This window comes from Taeniopygia guttata, chromosome 1 (genome assembly GCF_048771995.1).
Source record: "Taeniopygia guttata chromosome 1, bTaeGut7.mat, whole genome shotgun sequence".
Classification (NCBI taxonomy): domain Eukaryota; kingdom Metazoa; phylum Chordata; class Aves; order Passeriformes; family Estrildidae; genus Taeniopygia; species Taeniopygia guttata.
Window position 1 is genome coordinate 60,389,556 of NC_133024.1, and position 20,163 is coordinate 60,409,718.

At 39.7% G+C, this 20,163-nt stretch overlaps 2 long non-coding RNA genes across 4 annotated transcripts in view; one reads left to right on the top strand and one right to left on the bottom strand.

Moving 5' to 3' along the window:
• LOC140684147 (uncharacterized) overlaps nucleotides 1-20,163 on the bottom strand; it is an 81,347-nt gene that overhangs the window by 44,534 nt on the left and 16,650 nt on the right. For both annotated transcript variants that reach the window (XR_012055940.1, XR_012055939.1), the window contains exon 2: nucleotides 5,342-5,429. This is a non-coding gene — a long non-coding RNA (uncharacterized lncRNA). The remainder of the gene's footprint in view (nucleotides 1-5,341; nucleotides 5,430-20,163) is intronic.
• Nucleotides 11,402-20,163, top strand: part of LOC140684150 (uncharacterized) — a 51,838-nt gene continuing 43,076 nt past the window's right edge. For both annotated transcript variants that reach the window (XR_012055943.1, XR_012055946.1), the window contains exon 1: nucleotides 11,402-15,265. This is a non-coding gene — a long non-coding RNA (uncharacterized lncRNA). The remainder of the gene's footprint in view (nucleotides 15,266-20,163) is intronic.

Genomic DNA, 20,163 nt, shown 5'->3' on the forward strand with positions numbered 1-20,163 from the left:
ATGTGCTTGATTTTTGTTAATACTTTTGACTTCAGCAGATGTCTTGTAGACAGTAGCTGTCTCCTTAACATTCCTGTGGAACAGTTTTCAGCTATAGCTGTAGGCAGTCCTTTAAAGAACAATTTCACAACCCTGCATCATGTTTCTGTTTAATTAGGACATAAGTCTGGAGTGTTTTAGAACTGATAGCTCATTAAAATATCATCTTACCCATTGGCATTCTATCTGGGACTTAATAGAAGAATAAACTGTAAGCCGGATAGTAAATCAAGCAATGTTGTAAACATTGAAACAAAACAAACAAGAAACAAAAAAAAGTATACAAGTGATAAATTGATTGAAATCGTCCCTTCATCAGGCTCTTAATGAGACCTTGCAAATGGTAGTCCCTTCCACTCATTTTTTATTAGTGAAGAAAAATAATCGTGTAGGAGAAGCACTTTGCCACAGAGCCTAGAGGACCTTATTGTTTCTGCTTTCCATTTGTCATCTGTAATTTGGATGCTTCTGGGATTTTCTGGATAGATTCACCTTCCATACTCTCATCTGGTTACTATCTGTTGCACTACAGAAACAACTGCAGCAAGGATGAGGGATACTAGCTGCTGGAGATTAAACATTAGCTGGACAATCAACCTATGGCTCCCATATATGACCAGGGCACATATTCCAGTCACCAACAGACACATTGGTCCAGTGGAAAGCTGGAATGTCAAAGTTTAACAATTGTCTTCATGTACCCAGGCATTTCATCCACCCTTTTCCAGAAAAACCTTTTGTATGTAGCAAGATGAGGGGTGTATGCAATGTTAGGAAAGGCCATGAAAGAACAGATATTCATTGCTCTGGGCTAACTGTTAGTGGCACTTAAGCTGCATGTGAGTACTAGGAACCCCATCATCAGAGCCTTTCCCACTGTTTCAAACACCTGACAAGCCTGCAATGTGAGCAAGCCTGCTTGAAAAGGCTGCTGATGCTGGGGGTTCCATCTGTTGCTCATTTTCAGCGCATATTTTCAGAATATTGGGAATGCCACTCTCCCACCTTTTCATACTCTCACTCTGCTTTGTATTGGTAAGATTTCAGATGAACATTTGTCGCTCAGCCCAGAGGGGAATATGACAACACACCTGTCAGGCTTTCCCCCTGCCAACATGCCTTCCCTGCAGAGAGAAAACTGAGCTCCTGCTGTCCTATTGTCTGGAAAGACAAAATCCCATTTTCCCTATTGTTTTCAGAGGTAGGTATTTTTTCCCTCTGCTGCTTCATCAGTACTTAAGTCCCATGCCTTTAACCAATATTGTGCCATGACTTTTCTGACTGTGCTATGATTTACCCTTCTTCTGTTTCAGCTTTAAATCATTTCCATCTCTCCCTGCTCCACTTGGATATGATTGTGTCAAGTAGGACACATGAAGTACCAAGCACCATCAGCTACAAGAATTGCAGTGAAAGCAGGGAAGGCAGATCATAAGTCCAAAGGCACGTGGGATAAAAAGTCCAGAAGTGCCCAATGACTTTGTTAGACTTTTCCACTATGGAATGCCCAGCCTGTGGTGATCATGGCTGGCTGTTCACAGCACAAGCTTCCTACTATTTCCATAGAGGTTTGTTTATCCTGTAGTGCACAGCAAGAGACTCCACTCTGTAGGGTGAGATTGCACTGTGGCATGGTGTTGGTGACAGCACCACTCCAGTTTGCACACTCCAAGACAGCTGATTCATTTAATTTCGGATGTGTGGAAAAATTTCCATCAATTCATCATATCAATTTGTGGTCCAGAAGAACAGAGCTCCCAAGTTCAGGTTGAGTAAATTAGACTGCTCTCCTTGCTCTCCTGCTCTGCAGGATGTGGATTTCTGAATTTCACCCCACCATAAACATGCATGAGTGAATGCCATGATGTAAAAGAGAGGAGCAGACTGAGTCCCTCCATGGCCTCAAGACATGGTAAGAGTAGGAGGCAGGCCAAAGCACATTGTCCCATACAGCATTCGTCTTGCCAGCTCTGAGTCACACCTTTTCCCCACCCTGGTACCTTTGGTATTTTGGGACATGGAACAAGAGGCAAGTTATGACTCCGAGAAGGAAGTGACACAGAAACTCTGTGATACAGTGGCAGGAGAAGGTGGTAATAGAAATATTACAACTTGATACTAAATAGAGCTGATACTAGACATTATTACAAGATATTTTTATAGACAGAAGGTGTCAATTGCTGTAAAGTCAGTATAAATTAAATTATTAGTGAGAGAAAATCCAAATCATTCAAAAAGCATCACAGATGAATATTTGTCTAATTGAATTGAGGTAAAAAACAAATCAAAATATGAAGCAAGTCATAATCCTAACTACCAGAAATTGAAGCAAACAAAGGAAAATGAAAGTTATTTTTAAACTGGCAGAAAAGAATGCAGATTTGTTCTTGAAATTGCTACAAATAATCATTAAGGAGAAATACATTTCTGCTTAGTTGATTATCTTCTTACATAAATACTCTGGAAGGGCCCCAGGGTATTATCACAAAATAAAAAATTGCTGCTTATATACAAATATCTGAAGTTTATTTGAAAGGGCAATGTAACTTTTCAAGAGTTGCATATTTGCTTTTGCATGTGCAAATTACAACAAGAAACACAATCTTTGCAAGTGCATCCTTTCTTAACAGGGAAATCCACAATGTTAACATTTTTAATAAATGCAGTTCACATTACTATAATGATATTTGTCTAGCAATACCTTGGGAATTATATTTAGATTTGTTATTAATTAATTTAATTCAATTTTCATGTGTTATTGACATATTTTACATCCTCTGATGGATCCGAATTACCCCAGGATAATGGAAAATTTTTCTGTGCATGAATTTTCAAAATGTCTTTCAAGTACAACAAAGTATACAACAAAGAAAAGCAATCTCATGGGAGCATCAGCATGCAAAATGGAAATCCTAGTTCATGATCTGCACCTATGTTTCCTGACTAGCAATGAGAAATATTTAAATAAATTGAATGCGACAATAGCCAGATCCTTGTCTCATGGTTATAGCATGTCATTAAGATCTGGGTTTTAAAGTTCATGTCCTATAAAAAGGCTGCCTGGAAATGAAGGAAATTAAGGCTGTGACCAGTGAGTTTTTGATAACTCACAGAGAAACTAGTACAGTGAACAACTTTTGAAGCTTGGTCATTTGTGCAGATAACACCAATACAAATATCTTAGGTTTAGCTATCGAAGAGGGAAAGGCATTGATTCAGCCACACAGGAGGTAAAAGTTAGCAGTTGGGAGAAGAAATTAGGCAATGGAAAATAAAACATAAATATCAGGGATAAAGCAGCTGACTGTGAAGACTCTAAGAATAAGCTGCCAAATTTCCACAAGCAACACATGAGTAAAGACAAAATATCGTAGGCAAATATATTGCAGTGCTTGGCAGCAGGGGTGGTTTATCTCTTTTTTGACATATTCCAGACCCAAGTCTGCAGCAATTTATCCTTTCATTTTTGAACTGTCTTCCCTTACTGCTTGCAGCTCTTGTAGCCTGGGACAGAAACGGCAGCAAGTGGGACAAGAAAGAGTTTCATGCTGGGGGCACAGTGCTGAATGTCCACGCTGCAGAGCACATGGAGAAAATCCTGCTATTTTGGAGTTTATTTACTGAACTATTGAAGACAAACTACCTTTTCATGCTTGTCCACAGAAGGGGAAAACAGATGAAACAGTGAGGCTGAGCAAATACCTGTTTAGACATGCCCTTGTGGAAGGTTACAGACTACAGGTTCATAAGGGCGGTTACAGTCAGTAACCAGAGGCACTCCATGCTTTAATCTGTATAACAAACAGGGAAGTTTTGAAGGAAAATATCATTCTCCCTTTGTTGCCATGACAGTCTTATGAAAAATATAACAAAAGATAACACAACCAACAAACTCAGGATGTGAAATTCCAATGAAGTCAGGATATTGTTTGATAGACTAGCTCATTAATTCAGTAAGTGCCACAGCCTTCAAAAATCATACATACATAGACCATTGTTAATGTGAAGGAAACGCATCAGAGAGAAGTGCTGCCTGCTCCAGTTCAGTGTTCATGGAAAACAGTGAGAGAGAGGGATTAGAAACAAGACTTTTTGAAGTAGCCTTCCTTTTCTTAACCATACAGATTTTCAGAGTCATTCTTGAATGTGCCATTCTGTCACCCTGACTAGATTTCTGTCTGATTTTTCACATTTTAACACCTGTAGTGCTAGATAGAATTTACCCTCACTCAAAATCACCAGCTATTAAGTACCAATTTTTTAGTGCTCAGAACACGAACCCAACAAGAGGTCAAATACTTTTCTCTCTACAGAATATCAGTGCAGAGAAGTGGCTACTTAGAGCCCGGACACAAGAAAATGTCTATGTTTAAAGTACTTTGACAGAGTGGGACCTTCATCTACTGCCAGATTGAAGGTCCTCTGCCACCTGACTTCCAACTGTGTTTTATATTTAATAAAGTTCATAGCACCTAGAGCTTTAATTCATGTTTAACTGAGCCCAGACCTACACAGCCCAGGAGCTGAGCCAATGGCAGATATTCTGGAGGAGAGGTAAAGTGTAGGGAGCGCTGGGCATCTATCCTTCCCAACAGTAAAGGACACTCTTTCCCTTCCCAAGGTTCTCTTTGAACCCTACAGGGTGAAGCTAGAAATTGAAAACCTGCTGGGACTTTAGCTGTAGCCTAGTAGCTTGATATTTCACCATGGTATTCAAAAGAGGCAGCAACAACTTGTCTCATCATCCTGAGGGAATGCCCTGAACACCATATCGTCTTTCAAAGAAGGGTACCTTCAGATCAATCAGACCTGTAGCTACCACTTTGGCTGAAGTGCTTCCTTGAAACTTTAGGTCAGATGTCTGAGCTCCAGACAAATGTACAGTTTCAAGCAAGTTTTCTGACAGAATGCCATTTTCCAGGCATTCTGCAATGAGAGAACATCTACTGAACATGCTTCTATATTGACTCTTTTCCTCACACATCTTAATCTGTGTCTGTAAAACTCATTATGATGGACCAGAGAATGATCCTTGCTCCATGTAACCCTCTGTGGATCAGAATGACCACAAACACCTAGCACTCAGTCTTCATGTCTCACCTCCGTGACACTCAGACAAAATTATTTCTCTTTGTGAATGCTTTCACAGTGCCACGTATCTGAAAAGTTGCAAATTCAGGCAAGCTGAGTGGTCTTGCTACAGCATGAAGTTAAAAGTTTGTGTAGTCAGTCACGGAGAGTGTCACAAAAGAAGTTCTGGAGAAGTAAAGCTGTAATACTTGGGTAGGGTTATATCTCATACCTGCTGCTTGTGGAAAAGGTTGTTTGGCAGGGATCATCCTCAACAGCAACATCTTGCCATTGTCTTGAAGAGAACTCTCTGGCATTGTCTGGAACAGAGACATGAAGCAATGAGACCTGAAATGCTGTCAACCCCCTCATGTGCAGCACAGAACCGGTGAACACGCTTTGCTGGATTTTGCTCCTGGGATCTGGCGTGGTGAAGTCAGATGACACAGCACACTGCTTGCAGCCAAAGCTGTCTTTCACATCCTTTACAGCCCTGCAGCCACTCTGCATCCTGGTGGGACACTACTCAGTAACTTTGAGAAACACAACAGAGTAGTTTTATAGGCTGATTTTGTAAGCTTTTGGCAGACACCTGTTACCACTTTGGCCAAAGCCTGTAAATAACTGAGACGAGAGCTATTACTTTTGCAAGTATATGTGCTTCAAGCTGCTACAAACACCTGATCTTTTCTTCAGTTCTCATTAATCTGCCAATTATTAGAGGCCTGAACTCTAGAGCATGTGGAGGACTATGGATTTCTCTTTGCAGTTTGGTGTCTCCTGGTAGCTATCCAGGAGTGTAAACCTTGAAGGATAAATTAAAGGCAAGACCAAGAAACATGAAAGAAAAACTATACCCAAAGGAAAATGTCTATACCATGCCACAAAAAAAAAAAAAAAAAAAAAAGCACATTAAGAAATATCACCTTGTAGATATTGTAGATATTAACAAATATCACCTTGCAGCAAATGAGGCCCCGATTTACATATGTTTTTATTTTACTGCTACAGATGAAATATGACCCTTTCCAATGTGGAATACAGCAGGAGATCACAATGGTCTTAGAAAGGAGGTTGTAAATAAGAGCACCTACTGGGCTCTGTCCTGCATGAATAAAAAATTTAGAAACAAAGAGGTGCTACTTGTGCTTCCAATGCAGAATCATGTACTAGCATATGATGCAATGTATTCTAAATTTACAGACTATTTCAAATGCACCAGAAAAACCAAACCCCAGCTGATTGCACTTCCTAGAATAGTTTTCCTCATACAATTCCTAGAACCCAAAAATTATTAATTTGATATTTCTGTCCTACTCCTCATTTATACACTCTGCCACAACCTTTTTCTCCCATGCCAAACACATACTGATTTTGCAGAATGCCTTATATTTTCTAAACCCAGCCCCTCAGTAGAAATGCATACTTTCAGCATCAAATCAGTGCTGTGCCAATGGTCTCTGTCAAAAGCAAGCACCAAGCCAGCAGCACGAAACCTTCTCAACTTCAGACTGGAGGAGAAGGAGAAGTCAGAGGCCTTTGTTCTGCCATGGAAGTTAGTCTTTTGTGCTGCTAGGGACTTTGTTCTTTTGCATGTGGGACAAATGAACTGAAAAAACAAAAAACTGTCCCTTCATGTAGCCCATTCTTCAAGCATATGCCATCTGATCTCAGCTACCCTTGTACTGAACACAATAACCTGGTTTTGGCCACAGCATATCTTCCAGAAAGACTTCCAATTCTAATTTGCAAACACAGATGAAAAATTAGCTGCTTCCAAGGCTAGTTTCTTCCCAACGATGAATCACTCTCCCCATTAAGAGTGTATATCTTACATCTCTTCTGAGTTTTAATTGAAATTCTCATGTGAATGTTACTCCTGGCTCCAGTAGCATTAAGCCAATGAATCACCATAGCTCTGATCCAGGGTGACAGCTCCTACACATAACAAGGAAATCCATAGCCTTATGAAATGCAGAAAGCTAAATGGACAAATGCTTCTTATATATCAAATCTGCTGGCACATGAATCCCTGCATGCTGCACTGAGTTATCAGCATTCTGGGGACAGACAACCATAAATTAGAATATTTTTTTAATCTAGTATCGTGATCAAATATTCAGAAAGGAAAATGCTAGTAGAATTCAAACCCAAATAGACAATTTCCTGCAAGAGCTTGAAACCAGCAGACTATAGGAAAAGTGCAAAATTTGCACTGTTGCTTAGTGCAAAAATGCAAAATTGATGCCTGTAACTTCTCTAAACATTGAGCATGGGATTGTAATTAAAATCCTTCCTTACAAGAAAGACTTGTATTGCTCCAGCAAAGGCACACCATCCCCTTTCTTCATTTCAGGTTGATTTGAATTCTCTGAAATATTCTTGCATATTCATTTTGTTTAGTGAGGCCCCACACCTTTGGAAAGGTTCACATTTAAGTATCTGCTTAAGCTTCACTGAAACCAAATTGCAGTAAAGTAATATTGTGAAAAACAGGGCTGCATTGCACCAGCTGTAAGCAGTGTTGTTAACAGAAAATACGACTATTAGTAAAGAGATAAGCTTTAGGCACCTTCATTACTGAACCTCTTCAGTTCACATACTCAGAGCACAATGCAATCAGCTTTTTTCAGACTGGTTTTATGTGCAATGCCAGCAAGCAATACCAACTACGTTTACTACAGAACTGAGTTTTTCAGAAACGTGTGTGCTTGCTTTGTAATGACTTCCTAATTGGAAGTACCGGTGCAGACGTGTCCCTGGAGAAATATCTGATTAGATCCTGTTACTCACAAGTAACTGTGATTGAATTCTAGGTAAATTTATGCTCTAATTATGCACAAATTTGTTCTGTTCCATTTCTGAGAACTAGGTCCACTAAAATAATCCAACACTTCAGCCATGGCATGTAATCACAGTAGTAATCAGGAGTGCATTTCTCTTAAACCAGGTTTTGCTGCATTCAAGTCCCTTAGGTGCTGCTTCTCTTTGCAGGGACCATGGCATGAACAGAAAATCTCTGCAGAGGTTGTCAAACTCAGAGAGAGTTTCTAAATCACTGAAAGAGCATAAAATGTTTAAATTATGCTTCCAGTACAAAGACTGGGGAAAGGACCCATGGGACTAATTTGCAGCAGGGCAACGGGCTGCTCCTGGTCTGCTGGAAAAAGTTTGCATCCCATCAACTATTACATATTATAAACTGAGATTCAAGTCTAAGTGCTTAGGAAAACTCAAGATAACTACATCTATGACAACATTTTAGAGGTGCATGTAATAATGAGTCTAGGATGCAGTTTATGTACTATCACAGAGCTTAGTCATGTATATGTGCTAGGTTTTTCCCTTCACAACTCCGGGTAGCACCTCGTTACCATCTAATATATGGACTCTAAGAGGCATGAAAATCTCCTAACTTAATGATGAAACAAGAGCTATAAATAAAGCTTTCTTTAGTCCTTTAGCAATTTACTGAGAGGTTTCCATAAGTAAAAGGAACAAGAATGTAACCATAAACGTCAAAAAAGTTGAACCAACAATCTGAAGAAACAAGTCCATCCATTCCTCTCACTACAAGGGAAGGATAGAAATCCTATGCATGGTGTTTAACTGCAGAAACTCTCATGATAAAGAGGACATCAGAGTAAAGATGGAGGATAAAAGACCTCTATGCCATCCACATCCATCTGTGCCCACTCTGCATCAGAGATAAGGGATGTCTGTGGTACTGGTTCAAACTCCAAACATTAAATTTGAAACACTTAGTGTAGGTGAATGACACTAAGAATATTTCCAGTCATGACAAAAAATATGAATAATAGATATTTTTATCCTGAATTCCTACGAAACAGGGTTGGCATGCCTCACAGAAAGGACTTCAGAACAGAGAGAAATTAGGGGGGAAACTGGGAGTGATTTTGGTTCTCAGGAGTAACAAATGAGGTAACAAAAAACTTGGCAACAGCTGATGGAGCATGAGGAAGCAAACTCACACTAATAGAAACAAGAGCAAAGCAGCTGATAGAGCTTCTAAGGGGCTGTTTCGCTCCCCAATGGATTCCTTAGCATAGCTAGTAAGGAACTGCTTCCCCATCGTGCACTTACGCAGGAGGCCTGGCAAACAGACCGGGCAAGGTCAGACTATTGGAACAGAATGTGAAATCAGACACTAGAAGGAATAACAGCGTGTGGTAAAATAGCAGCCACATTTAGAGCAGATGTATCACGAAGAAGCAGTATGCAGAAAGACAGAGATGAAGCTAAAGGCAGTGGGGTGCATCAACAAAAGAACTGAGCATAAAAGCATAAAGGTAGAAACAATGGCATGGGCACAAGAGTATCCATCTGAATCTCACTGGGAAAAAAAATGAAAGAGGTTTTATTGGGCTGAGAAACCACTATATAATTTTATTTTAAGGTCTGATTGATATAGATACTCAGGCAATGCTATTAGAAGGATAGTTTTACTAATAATCATATTATGAATGGATACTTTTGTAACCTACATAAAGGATGTAAAATAAGTGTGATGGATAATAGAAGGGTAAATTACTTCTAGATGGGATGGGTGGCACATTTCTCCACCAAATAGCCAACAGAACTGAGAGACTGTGGGTTATTCTTATTATCTTAATTGCTGAATCCATTACAGAAAATTTGATCATTAAAAATAAAATCCCAAAGAAGATGAGTTTATATTAAGTGGAAGAACATATGAAAGTAGGTCTGCAAGTTCTTCACTGAAGACAGAGCATTACCGGAAATCATGGAAATTAATTTAGCCATCTGATGCTGAAAAGAGTTATATAGTGACTAACTGCAAATATTTCTGCTCTTCACTTAGATTTAACTGCTTTTTAGTGGAGAAGAACATAAAAAGGTGCTTGGGGTATTGTAGAAAAACTGGAGAAATGGGTAAAATTCTGATCATTATTTGATGATTCAAGTTGAAACCTAAAGAGATGGAGAGCAGAACTGTTAAGAGGGCCAGAGGAATAGGTAGTTTGTCATGAGGGAAAAAGGGAAACCAATTTGTGTATCCTTTCAGAGAGAAGAATAAGAAGTATATTAAACCCAGACAATATGGAGGAAAGATCTGTGTAAAAAAAATTAAAAATACATATATATAAAATCATTGTATATATATATATAAAATATCAAGAAGATCAAACAATAAATTCAAGTAACTGGGAAATATAAAGGTCTCTTGCCTTTGGAAAAGGAAATTAGAGAAGAATGGGGTATTGGTCAAAGCAGGGGCATAAAACCTAATGAAAGGTAAGACAGAGATAGACCAGTTGTTACATTATGGCTGCAACAAGAAAGGAAGGATCTTCCTGCTGCCTGCAATACTGTCAGAACTGCTGTGCTGCTTATGAAAAACAGGGCAAACTGTGTATCTTCATGTTGCCTCCTTAGTAAAACAAACCATACATGAAATAATAACAGAGCAAACTGAAAACAACCTAAGTTCAAAGGAACAATATTCAGCTTGCAATAGTGTTCCATGATATTACTTTTAATGCAGTGCAGGATTCTGGCTATTGGGCTGGAGCTGCCGATAATTGCATGGTGTTGATTTTTATTTTAACATCTTTCTGAGTACCAGAGTTGATTTCCCTCTTCGCTGAAGCACAGATCTTGCCAAAACGTGTGGACTGAAGGGGAAGAGCTTGGACTTGATAAAATACCCCTTCCCACTGCTAGCAGTGTCTTCAATAATGAAGAAGTAAGGGTTTAGCCCTGCAGAAGGCAACTTGTGCTACTGCCAACAGTGTCAGTGACTTTCACTCTAGCATCAAAGAATTTGGCTGCAAGGGCCCCTGGAGGCTGAGGAATTTAACCTCAGAGTGTATCTAAATGAGCCTCTAACAACCACCCTGCAGATGTAACACAACTGGTGGGATAGTGATAACAACACCTCTGTACCTTCAAAATCTTGCTGGGAAGATGGGTGAATATTCGAGTGGCCAGCTGCTCTGAAGCTCTGCTGCAACTGCTCCTGCTGTTCTGAGGAAAGCTCAGGTTTAAGACAAATTGTCCCAAACACAGAAAAAAGAAACATGGTGAAATAACATCTAGTAAACAAGAAAAGTAATCTGAAAAAGCACGAACAATAGCAGCTGTGGCAGAAACTAGGACTAGATAGTGAGCAAAATAATGAAAGAATAGTCTATTGTCATCCCACTCCTCTGCTGAGAGCCTTAAAAATAGTTTTTCCTCAAACGAGGGAAAATCCAGACAAAGTGTAGAGGAACTGAAGTAATGATTTATAGTACCCTCAGGGCTGCTAGACTATACTTTCCTGGAGCCCTTCTCCTTGCATATATATCCACAGTCATTAACGTCACCTACATATGGAAGAGCACCTGGAAACTGGACTTTATTTCTTCTTTCTACTGTGTGTGATTTTCTGTCTGCATCCTTTTGGTTTGCCTGTTTATTTTTTCATCTGTTTAAAAATAATCTGTGTCAGAGAACAAGGAGAGTGTCAGAACATGCTCACAGCAGCACCATAAATAGTCCATGGTTGAAGGGACTTGCCAGCTCCTGAAGTTATTCAAATATGGTTTGCTGTGCCTGACCAACTGCAAATAAGGAGTGCATTAACTTCTTACCCTTCCCTGTGAGTTGTGGCATGTACAGCTCCAGCTCTGGAGCACAGCATTGCTGCTATTTTTTATTACTTCCAAACTACATTTAATTATTTAAATCTTCTCTAATTATCAGATTAACTAATTTGTCTTAATACTAGATTATCAGGGTGATTTGTGGCAAAGGGAAACAAAGGATATTTGCTGTGTGCTTCATGAGCTAGCAGCTGATTCTTACATGCTCTCGTTGAGTCTTTCTCATTTTCACCTTTATACATTGCTTCTCTCTGACAACACCAGAGAAAATAACTAGTTTTGTCTCACTAAAACAGGACTATTTAGCATTCAAGCATTATGCTGCAACTTTGAATATTTATGGACTCAGCAGACAAACCCAGACAATGGAAAGTATTAGCAGCACCTATAAGAAGGATGCCTTAGGCTGGTCACAGCAAGATCTGCAAAGAGAGCGGACTCTCCATCTCCTTCATTGACAGTCCTGTAATACTGGCACCGGAATTTCTACCTGCTTCACATTTCTCTGAGCTCCAGCTTTACCCAAATATGAGCTAAGGATGGCAGAAAATTGTTTTAGGTAAATTGTCACTGTGTGCTACAGCGTTAATGATCCACAGAAGAGCCCTGAAGTCCTCTTCAGTGACTAGCATGCCAAAATTATGTGGCTAACTATAATATCTGTCACCAATGAATGACTAATGCTGCTTCCATGGCAGTGAAAAACCAAGAGGTTATTCATCTGGATCATTACTTTTTAAGCTCCAACAGCCCAAAACCAGATTAGTTTTGTTTTTAAGCCAAAACAGAGGACAGTTTGTGACAGCTGGAACAGCAAGTGGCCAGTGATCAATTATTTTGAAGGGAGATGGATAATTCTCTCATGTCATACATGAAAGTTATTTCAATATCAAATAAAGAGTCTAATTTGGAGAGACTGCATTATCCCCTAAGCTATTAAACACTGAGAACTTCCTCTCTATCTCATGTGAAGTTCTCTTTGCATTCCATGAGCAATTTCTGTAATGTGCTTTTATGAGATTTTGAAACAAACTGTTCCTTTGTACCATGGAGATTCATCTGGCTGAAAACACATAAAATGTCATTAATTCTACTGAGGAAAATGTGGTGGTCATCACAGTGAGAGCATTAGCTATAGACAGGCAAAGGCGGGTGGAAATAAGACATTCACATTTTGTTAGTTCAGTGGAAGTAGAGGATTTCAAATTAAGTTTAATAATAATTTAAGGAAAATTTATAGATACATTGTGGTTTCTTTTCTTTTTATTAGGGTAGATCACAGTGCTATTCATATAGCTTAACACTGCTGCAGTGGGAGAGCAATCCTAAAGCCTCTTGCATTGACTTATAAAGAATTTTGGCAGTACAGCTCCTCCCACAGATCCTTGCCACACTTTTACACAGGAGAAAATAAATCAGCCATATGCTTTACAGTTTCTTCCACCCTGCTACTCTGATCATCAGAAGGACATAATAGAAACTGCAAAAGACCATATTCATTAGAACAACTCATAGATTTGCAATAGGGACTGAGCTCTTTGAAGCCTTGGAAGTAAGACCACACTGCTGCCCCAAAATTTAGTTTTGCATGAGGAATAGGGTACGAAGATTTGGCCAGCATTTCCTCAGTTCAGAAAGAGCATTCCAGACTAAAGCTCTTTTCCCATCTACACTGTGCTAGAAGCCCTTGATCACTTTATGCAGGATTTATAGTCCATTTAAAAGCACTGATGGCACAGAGATTGCCTAAGAGAGTGTGAGCATCTACACTTGAAAACAGCAAGGGAAAATCAAAGTGTAGCAAGTGCCTCTTGAGCACATACAAGCTTGTTTTTCTGCAAGATGTAAGTGGTAAGACTTGAAGACTTCACGAGAAGAATAAATGACATATTCTCCACAAAAATTGTATGCCAATCAAAAGGAGAAACAGAATTTCTTTGTAATTCCACCTGAGTAGACATTACAGGCAGAACTTCACTTCAAATAGTGAACTTCTGCCATCAGAAGAAACAACTGAAAATGGGGTCTAAGCAAGAGACACATCAGACACTTTTATTAACATATTCATCAGGCCTATCTAAAATTATGCATTTAGTGCATGCCCAATTTTACTGCAATCATTCAAAACCTAGAAAAGAACCATAATTTCTCATGCTGCTTCCTCCAGATAAATTATAAAGTACTTATATATTTCACCCATAGCTCATTTGAATGTTTTAAAATAGCATTTACCTAATCCCACACAGGCTGGGACCTCAGTCCTTGATAAGCAATCCAGAGTGCTGGGGGTTAAAACTAAGCAAACTCCCACCCAGATCCTGCTAAATTTGTTGGCTTTCTGGTTTGTTTTAGTGCCCAGGGAAAGGCACACAGGAAAATCCAAAGAGTGAAACTGCACTTGGAGAATATTATCTGTTTAAGGAAATTATATATACTCAGAAGCACATAAATCATAATACATTTTTAAAACATAGGAATTGACAGAAGAAGAAATAATTAACACAAAACAAGCAATAACCTCCACTCAGAGGAAAAGCTGTTTTTGTAAATTAGTGGTGTAATGCTTGAAGTAAGAGTTGACCACCAGACAAGTCAGAAGCACCTGCAAGTTCAAGAGAAGATAAGCATTGTTCCAGTAGCTTAAGTGCATTGTCTGTGTGTCACAAAGATCCATGAGCAGAGCACAATCCAAAACCATTTGTGAGATAAAGTGCTTTCAAAAGAGAAGGTAATATCTTTCAAGCCCCAAAGTGGTTACTTTCAGTAAAGTTACTACACTGACACTCATCTCTTCAGTGTGGTAACCTGAATATAAATAATGAGAGCTAACAAAAGAGAGGTCAAGTGTTTGCCCTCCTGCTTCAGTCTCTCCTGCTAAACTTTGCCTGGCTGCAGCAGGATTTCAGGGCTGTGAGTGGTACATAATTGTGCACTTGGTGCTTTGAGTTACAGAGTGAGTAAAGTATAAAAAGGCAACTTAGACTGGAAGTCCACTTTTGCTGTGAAAATCTCACATTTCTATGTTCCTTTAAGTTTGATATAAGCAGCAGGCTTTAAAAAAAAAAAAATCCTCCAAGCCTATATGGCATTTAAATAGCAGATCTAATATAATTTTGTGTAAGTTGGAACAATTATCTGAAAATCATGCAGGAAAAAAAGGAGGAAAAGCACTCAGCCACCACAGATGAAAAAGCCAGAAGGGACCTCAGACTTCATTACAGACTGATGACCGCCTAAACTGTATTGCCAGAGCACACGCAAGACCATCACTGACAGTCTAATTCCAGCTTACCTCTGTGGACACATGAGAAATTCTTCTCTCAGCCCAGAAAGCAGATTAAAAGAGCATGAAAATTAAAGGCTTCATAGAGATCTGCTGGACCATAGTGATACTGCACCAGAACTTGATTAAAGAGGTTAAAGGGACTTCATATTTCTCCAGTTGTCTCAGCAGACCTTCTAATAAGGAATATAATGGATGGATGGAGAGTGTGCAAATAAGGACAGTCACTGACCCTTTAACTCTGGTAAGGCAGTTTTCTCACACGTGCACTCTTTTGAGTTGTGAGTGTAAACTGGGGCAAGCTTGCTTAGCCAGGATGCTGGTGATGGTGAGGCTGGACTGTCACGGTGGAAGCAGAGGAGGTGGAAAGGAGAACTGCTGGAGTGTATCTGTAGCACACGGGGGAACACAGGAGAAGGACCCACTAGCTAGAACTGCCTTTGTGACAGTGTAAACCAAATCCAAATCTGGTTAGCTCTGCTGTGGGTCAAGGATCAGGTTAATAGAGCAGCACTGAAGTAGAAGAGTTATCTGATTTTTTGGGCAGGAGCAACATTGTGCTGTGCTGTAGTTGTACACAGACCTTCACAATTTCTTGGTGTGTGCCATGTGTACAACAGAGCTTTTTTCCTGCTCTGGTTCCTTCTATGAGCTGAGACCCAATGTTTTACTTTCAATATTGACATGTGGGTGAAATAGGGTGGTTAGACCTAGCAGGCTGCAGCAGTACTGATGGGCTTGGTTGTGGCAGCTTCAACAACAAAACAAGGGGGTTAATGCAAAACCTTAAACTGAAACAGGACAGGTTTAAATTTTATGTTGGGACAAAATCCTTTATTGTATGGGTGGCGAGACACTGGTATAGGGTGTCCAGAGGAGCTGTAGATTCCCCAACCCTGCAAATATTCCATGCCAGTCTGGATGGGGCTTTGAGCAACCTGGTATAGTGGAAGGTGTCTTTGTAGACTATGAGGGAGGCAAAACTAGATGATCTTTGATTCCTTGCAACCCAGTTCATTATAGGACTCTCTGATTCACTGCACTAGGGAAAAGTGTAGCCCATACTTCCCTTGGGAGAAGAGGGAAGAGTTATTTTGCCTCTCCTCAAACAAATGGACTGCTTGTGGGCCTGGTCTCCAGCAGAGACAGGCTGTACATCCCTTTTCACAGCCATGCTGGTTTCTGCTCTGGCTTCAGGGGCAATCAACCACTTCAAGGGTCTACCAAGAAGGCAGGAAAAAAGCCCAAAGCAATGACATGCAAAGGATGCTGAGAACAGTTTAAAAAAGTCATTAGCAGAGAGGACAGAAGTTACAGACACAAGTCCTCATTCTTGTGAGTCATTGCAGTTTTGATAGACCTTGGGTAAAGGGAGCACAGCATCACTTCTCAGAGACCATCAGGAGAGAGCTGCACCCTAGTTTGTGACCAGGGGGAATAAATAGAGACGCTTCATACTCTCCTTTACAGTTACTCCGGGGAAACACTGTAGGCTCAAGAAACACTTTAAAAATCAAAATGTCATCTGCCTTGCAGAGGGTAGTGTATGTCTCTGCAAACTTCCTCAGTTTTTCCTCAGGGTAGATACATGACTGGCTGTTCTTATATCATCAAACCAGTCCTTAAACCTAGACCACAGAAAATGGAAAAATAATGAAAGCTTTTTTTGTTAATATATGTGTGAGTATACATAATGCTTGAGTTTTTTACATGGAGAGTCTATTTTAGTTTCTGTCAAAAAAGGGTTTACCTGTTCACCTTAAGGACAGAAATGTGGAGGATGGTATTTCCAAGATGATAAGGGTGTACATTTACAAGAAAAATTCTTGCAGATACATCAATATCAACACAGTATCACACAATAATTGCACATTTCAGGCATAGAAACCCATCACAGTTATCTTTGCGTGAGGCAGGATTCACTAATTTGCTATGTCAGTATTAAAGCTGAGTGACTCAGATGGCTGAAAGAAGGTAGATGATGACCAGATGCTGGAGTTGAGACTTAAGAACATTGCAGGAAAAAAAAGGAGCATCTTTATCATCACTCCCGCCTTGATAAGGTTTGTAAAGTTTGATTTAGACAACCCTCATGAAATTAAAAAAAGAAATTGAAATTTTCCTGTCATTGTGATGGACTTAGTTTCACATCTTTGCTTTGTAATTTGAATTTAAGTTTTCTAGCTGTCAAACAGCAGATACTGTCACTGTGATTTATACACAGACTATTGTGATTTTTTTGGTAGCATTTTCCAAGGGAGTTAATTCTACATAAAACACAATTATTTATTTTCATGTGCCTCTAAAAATTATGAAATAATTTTCATATACACCCTCACTTCAGAAGCATCAGAATGCTCTAGCTCTGTGTCTCTCGAACAAAAAAATTACCACGTTTGGTATGAAAACATAGATTACAGCAGTTTAATTAAGACAGTTCTGGAAAAGTGAACAAATATCAGAGCAAAACTTTCATCATTAAATGAAAGACAAATTGCTACATTTTGTTTTGATAGTTTGTATATTTGGCAGGGGAAAGCATGTCTGTGACTGAGCTATTCTCCCTAGCTCCTCTTACAGGTACTTTTAGGACACAATTCATGTGATCAACAGCAAATATTAATTTTAAAATGGGATTAATCATCTCCTAAAATTATAAACATATTCTGTTGTAGACAAATACATTTTTCTTCCTGCTATTCCTGCCGTGGAGCTGTATTTAAAAGTACAGGAAAATGGATTTTAATCACAATATTGGGCTCAAAAAGTGTAACACAGAGCAGGAGAGAGAGTGTATGGTACTTCATTAGAAATGACCCTCTTCCTTCTCCATGTGCAGATTCAGTACAGGGAGATCTGTCTCTCATTAGCTTTCCAACATAGAGAGGAAGCCAAGCTTATTATTCCCTTATTAGGAAGGGATATTAGTATTATAATTCAAGCTGGTGAAATTCAGATTTCTTATCCTGAGGGGAAGTTCAGGGCACTGGTACTTGTTTTCACTGTACATCATGAATGGAAAAAAAAAAAAAACAAAACAAAAAAAAAAAAAAAAACTTCACTTTGACTGCATCTGAAATAAATGAGAACAGTAACAAGGTCAAAATGAAATATTATAACTTTTATCTAACTAATATTTTGATATTTTTTAGCATATATTTTGACACAGCCATGGCCATGATTCAATTTAGTTTCTTTCAAATAGCATTTGCTGACAGAACGCTGTTACTTTTACAGCTGTCCACAAACTATGACTAGAAATTAACTGATCTGTTAATAGGGAGCAAGCAGGTGTATTTTTCCTCCAGTGGCATATGGCCAGGCCCTGGGATGCTTAAACATCACCTAGACTTAGAAGCAATATTGTATCAGAGGAATACTATTGCACACAGGAGACTGGACTCTCCCTGGACTAGCCTGGCTCCGCAGAGTTGACTTCTCCAGAAGGAATGCCTGTTCACACCTGCTCCAGCAATGAACTCTCCAGCCTCGACTACCTATTTTCTGCTAATGCAGCTGTGAAAGGTGGACTAAAGAAAAGGACGAAAACCATATTTAGTACTTTTGGGAATCCAGGGCTTCCCTCTGTCTGCCCTGGAGGGCCTGGGACCCTGGCAGGGGTCAGAAACCCCCCTGTACAGAGCCCCGAGAGACACTGTCTCTGATCTCTGTCCATGGAAAAGAGTTTTCAATCTTACAGGATGAATTACAAGCTCTGAGTGTTTGATATGAGTAATAATTAAGTGTGGCACGGGTGCAAAAGTAAAATTTTAGGTTTCTAGATTAGGGGTTCAGAGGGGACAAGATGGAGGAAACTGGGTATGTCTTGTCCTTTTTCTCCTTCTTCATGCCCTCCATGTTTCACTGTTGGCATTTTTCTATTGGTTTAGGCTGGGGACACACTGTTCAACGTAGATGATAGATATTGGCACATTATTGTAAATATAGCACACGTAGTTTCTGGTATATAATGTTTGTACCATCCCACTGAGGGGCAGAGCCCCGCACGCTGCCCTGCAGGACAGACCTGCGGCAGGGCAGCAGAACATGTTATAGACAAGCAAGAATAAACAACCCTGAAACCAGCACAAACGAATTATGGCTTCTTCTTTGGCAACGGGGCAGAAAGACAGAGACTTTTTACAATCTCGGAATCATCAATACCCACAGTTTCCGACAAGTACTTTACCTGAATTTTTTACTTTTTTTTCAACAATTTTGAAATTTTTACTTTGTCTGAAATGACCCTTTCTTTGTTGCTGGTCATGTTTCTTACTGCCTCACTAATGACTTTCAAATGCTCACATTCCAAAACTCAAGTTGAGTGCAATGCACTCCTCCCAGTCTGCGACTGATCTTGCTGGTTTTTCTGCTGATTGTTTGCTCGGGTACAGATGCATTACTTTTATGCCTTTAAACCCTCGGGGTACACAGCTATTACCCGTCACACCCCATTTACCACCCATCTTTGTGGCCATCAGCAGTCCTACCTAAATGACAAAGAAAACAGTAATAGCAAAGTCAAACGAAAAGGAGACCCAGATATCCCGGAAATGAGTGGAACATGGAAGAGGGAAAAAGGAAGCAGAGGATGAGGACAGAAGGCAGTGAAAAATTACCTAGTACTGGCCTTTTGGGTGAGATATTGATCCCTTGGGATGAACTGAGGTGCATCCATTGAGCCAAGGCACAGAAGTAATAAGGGCTGTTGTACAACTGGATCTTTCACCAGGGGTACAAAGGGGCTTCAAATTTTTTCTACCTGGAGGCATTGGTTCCAGTTCACCCCCACCTCCAAGTACAGGCACTTAACAGTGGTGGGAGTGTGGGCAGCAGAAGCTGCCTCTGCAGAGGGAAGGAGACCTCACCCCAACACATTTCTTTTAATAATTATGCAGAAGTGGAGAAATAGATCTAGCACTCCACTGGGAGAGAACATATCTGTCCTAACCATCTTTTGCATCACTAATTAACATGTCCTGAATACTAATAGGCTAGGAAAATCAAAGCTGTAAGTTGCACTAAAAACAGGTGCTCAGAAGTGACTACGACAAATATTAAAATGAGGAAACCTGTGGGAAAACTGAGAATTATGGGGGAAAATTGTAATCAAATAATAATAGCTTGGATATATCTAATGAC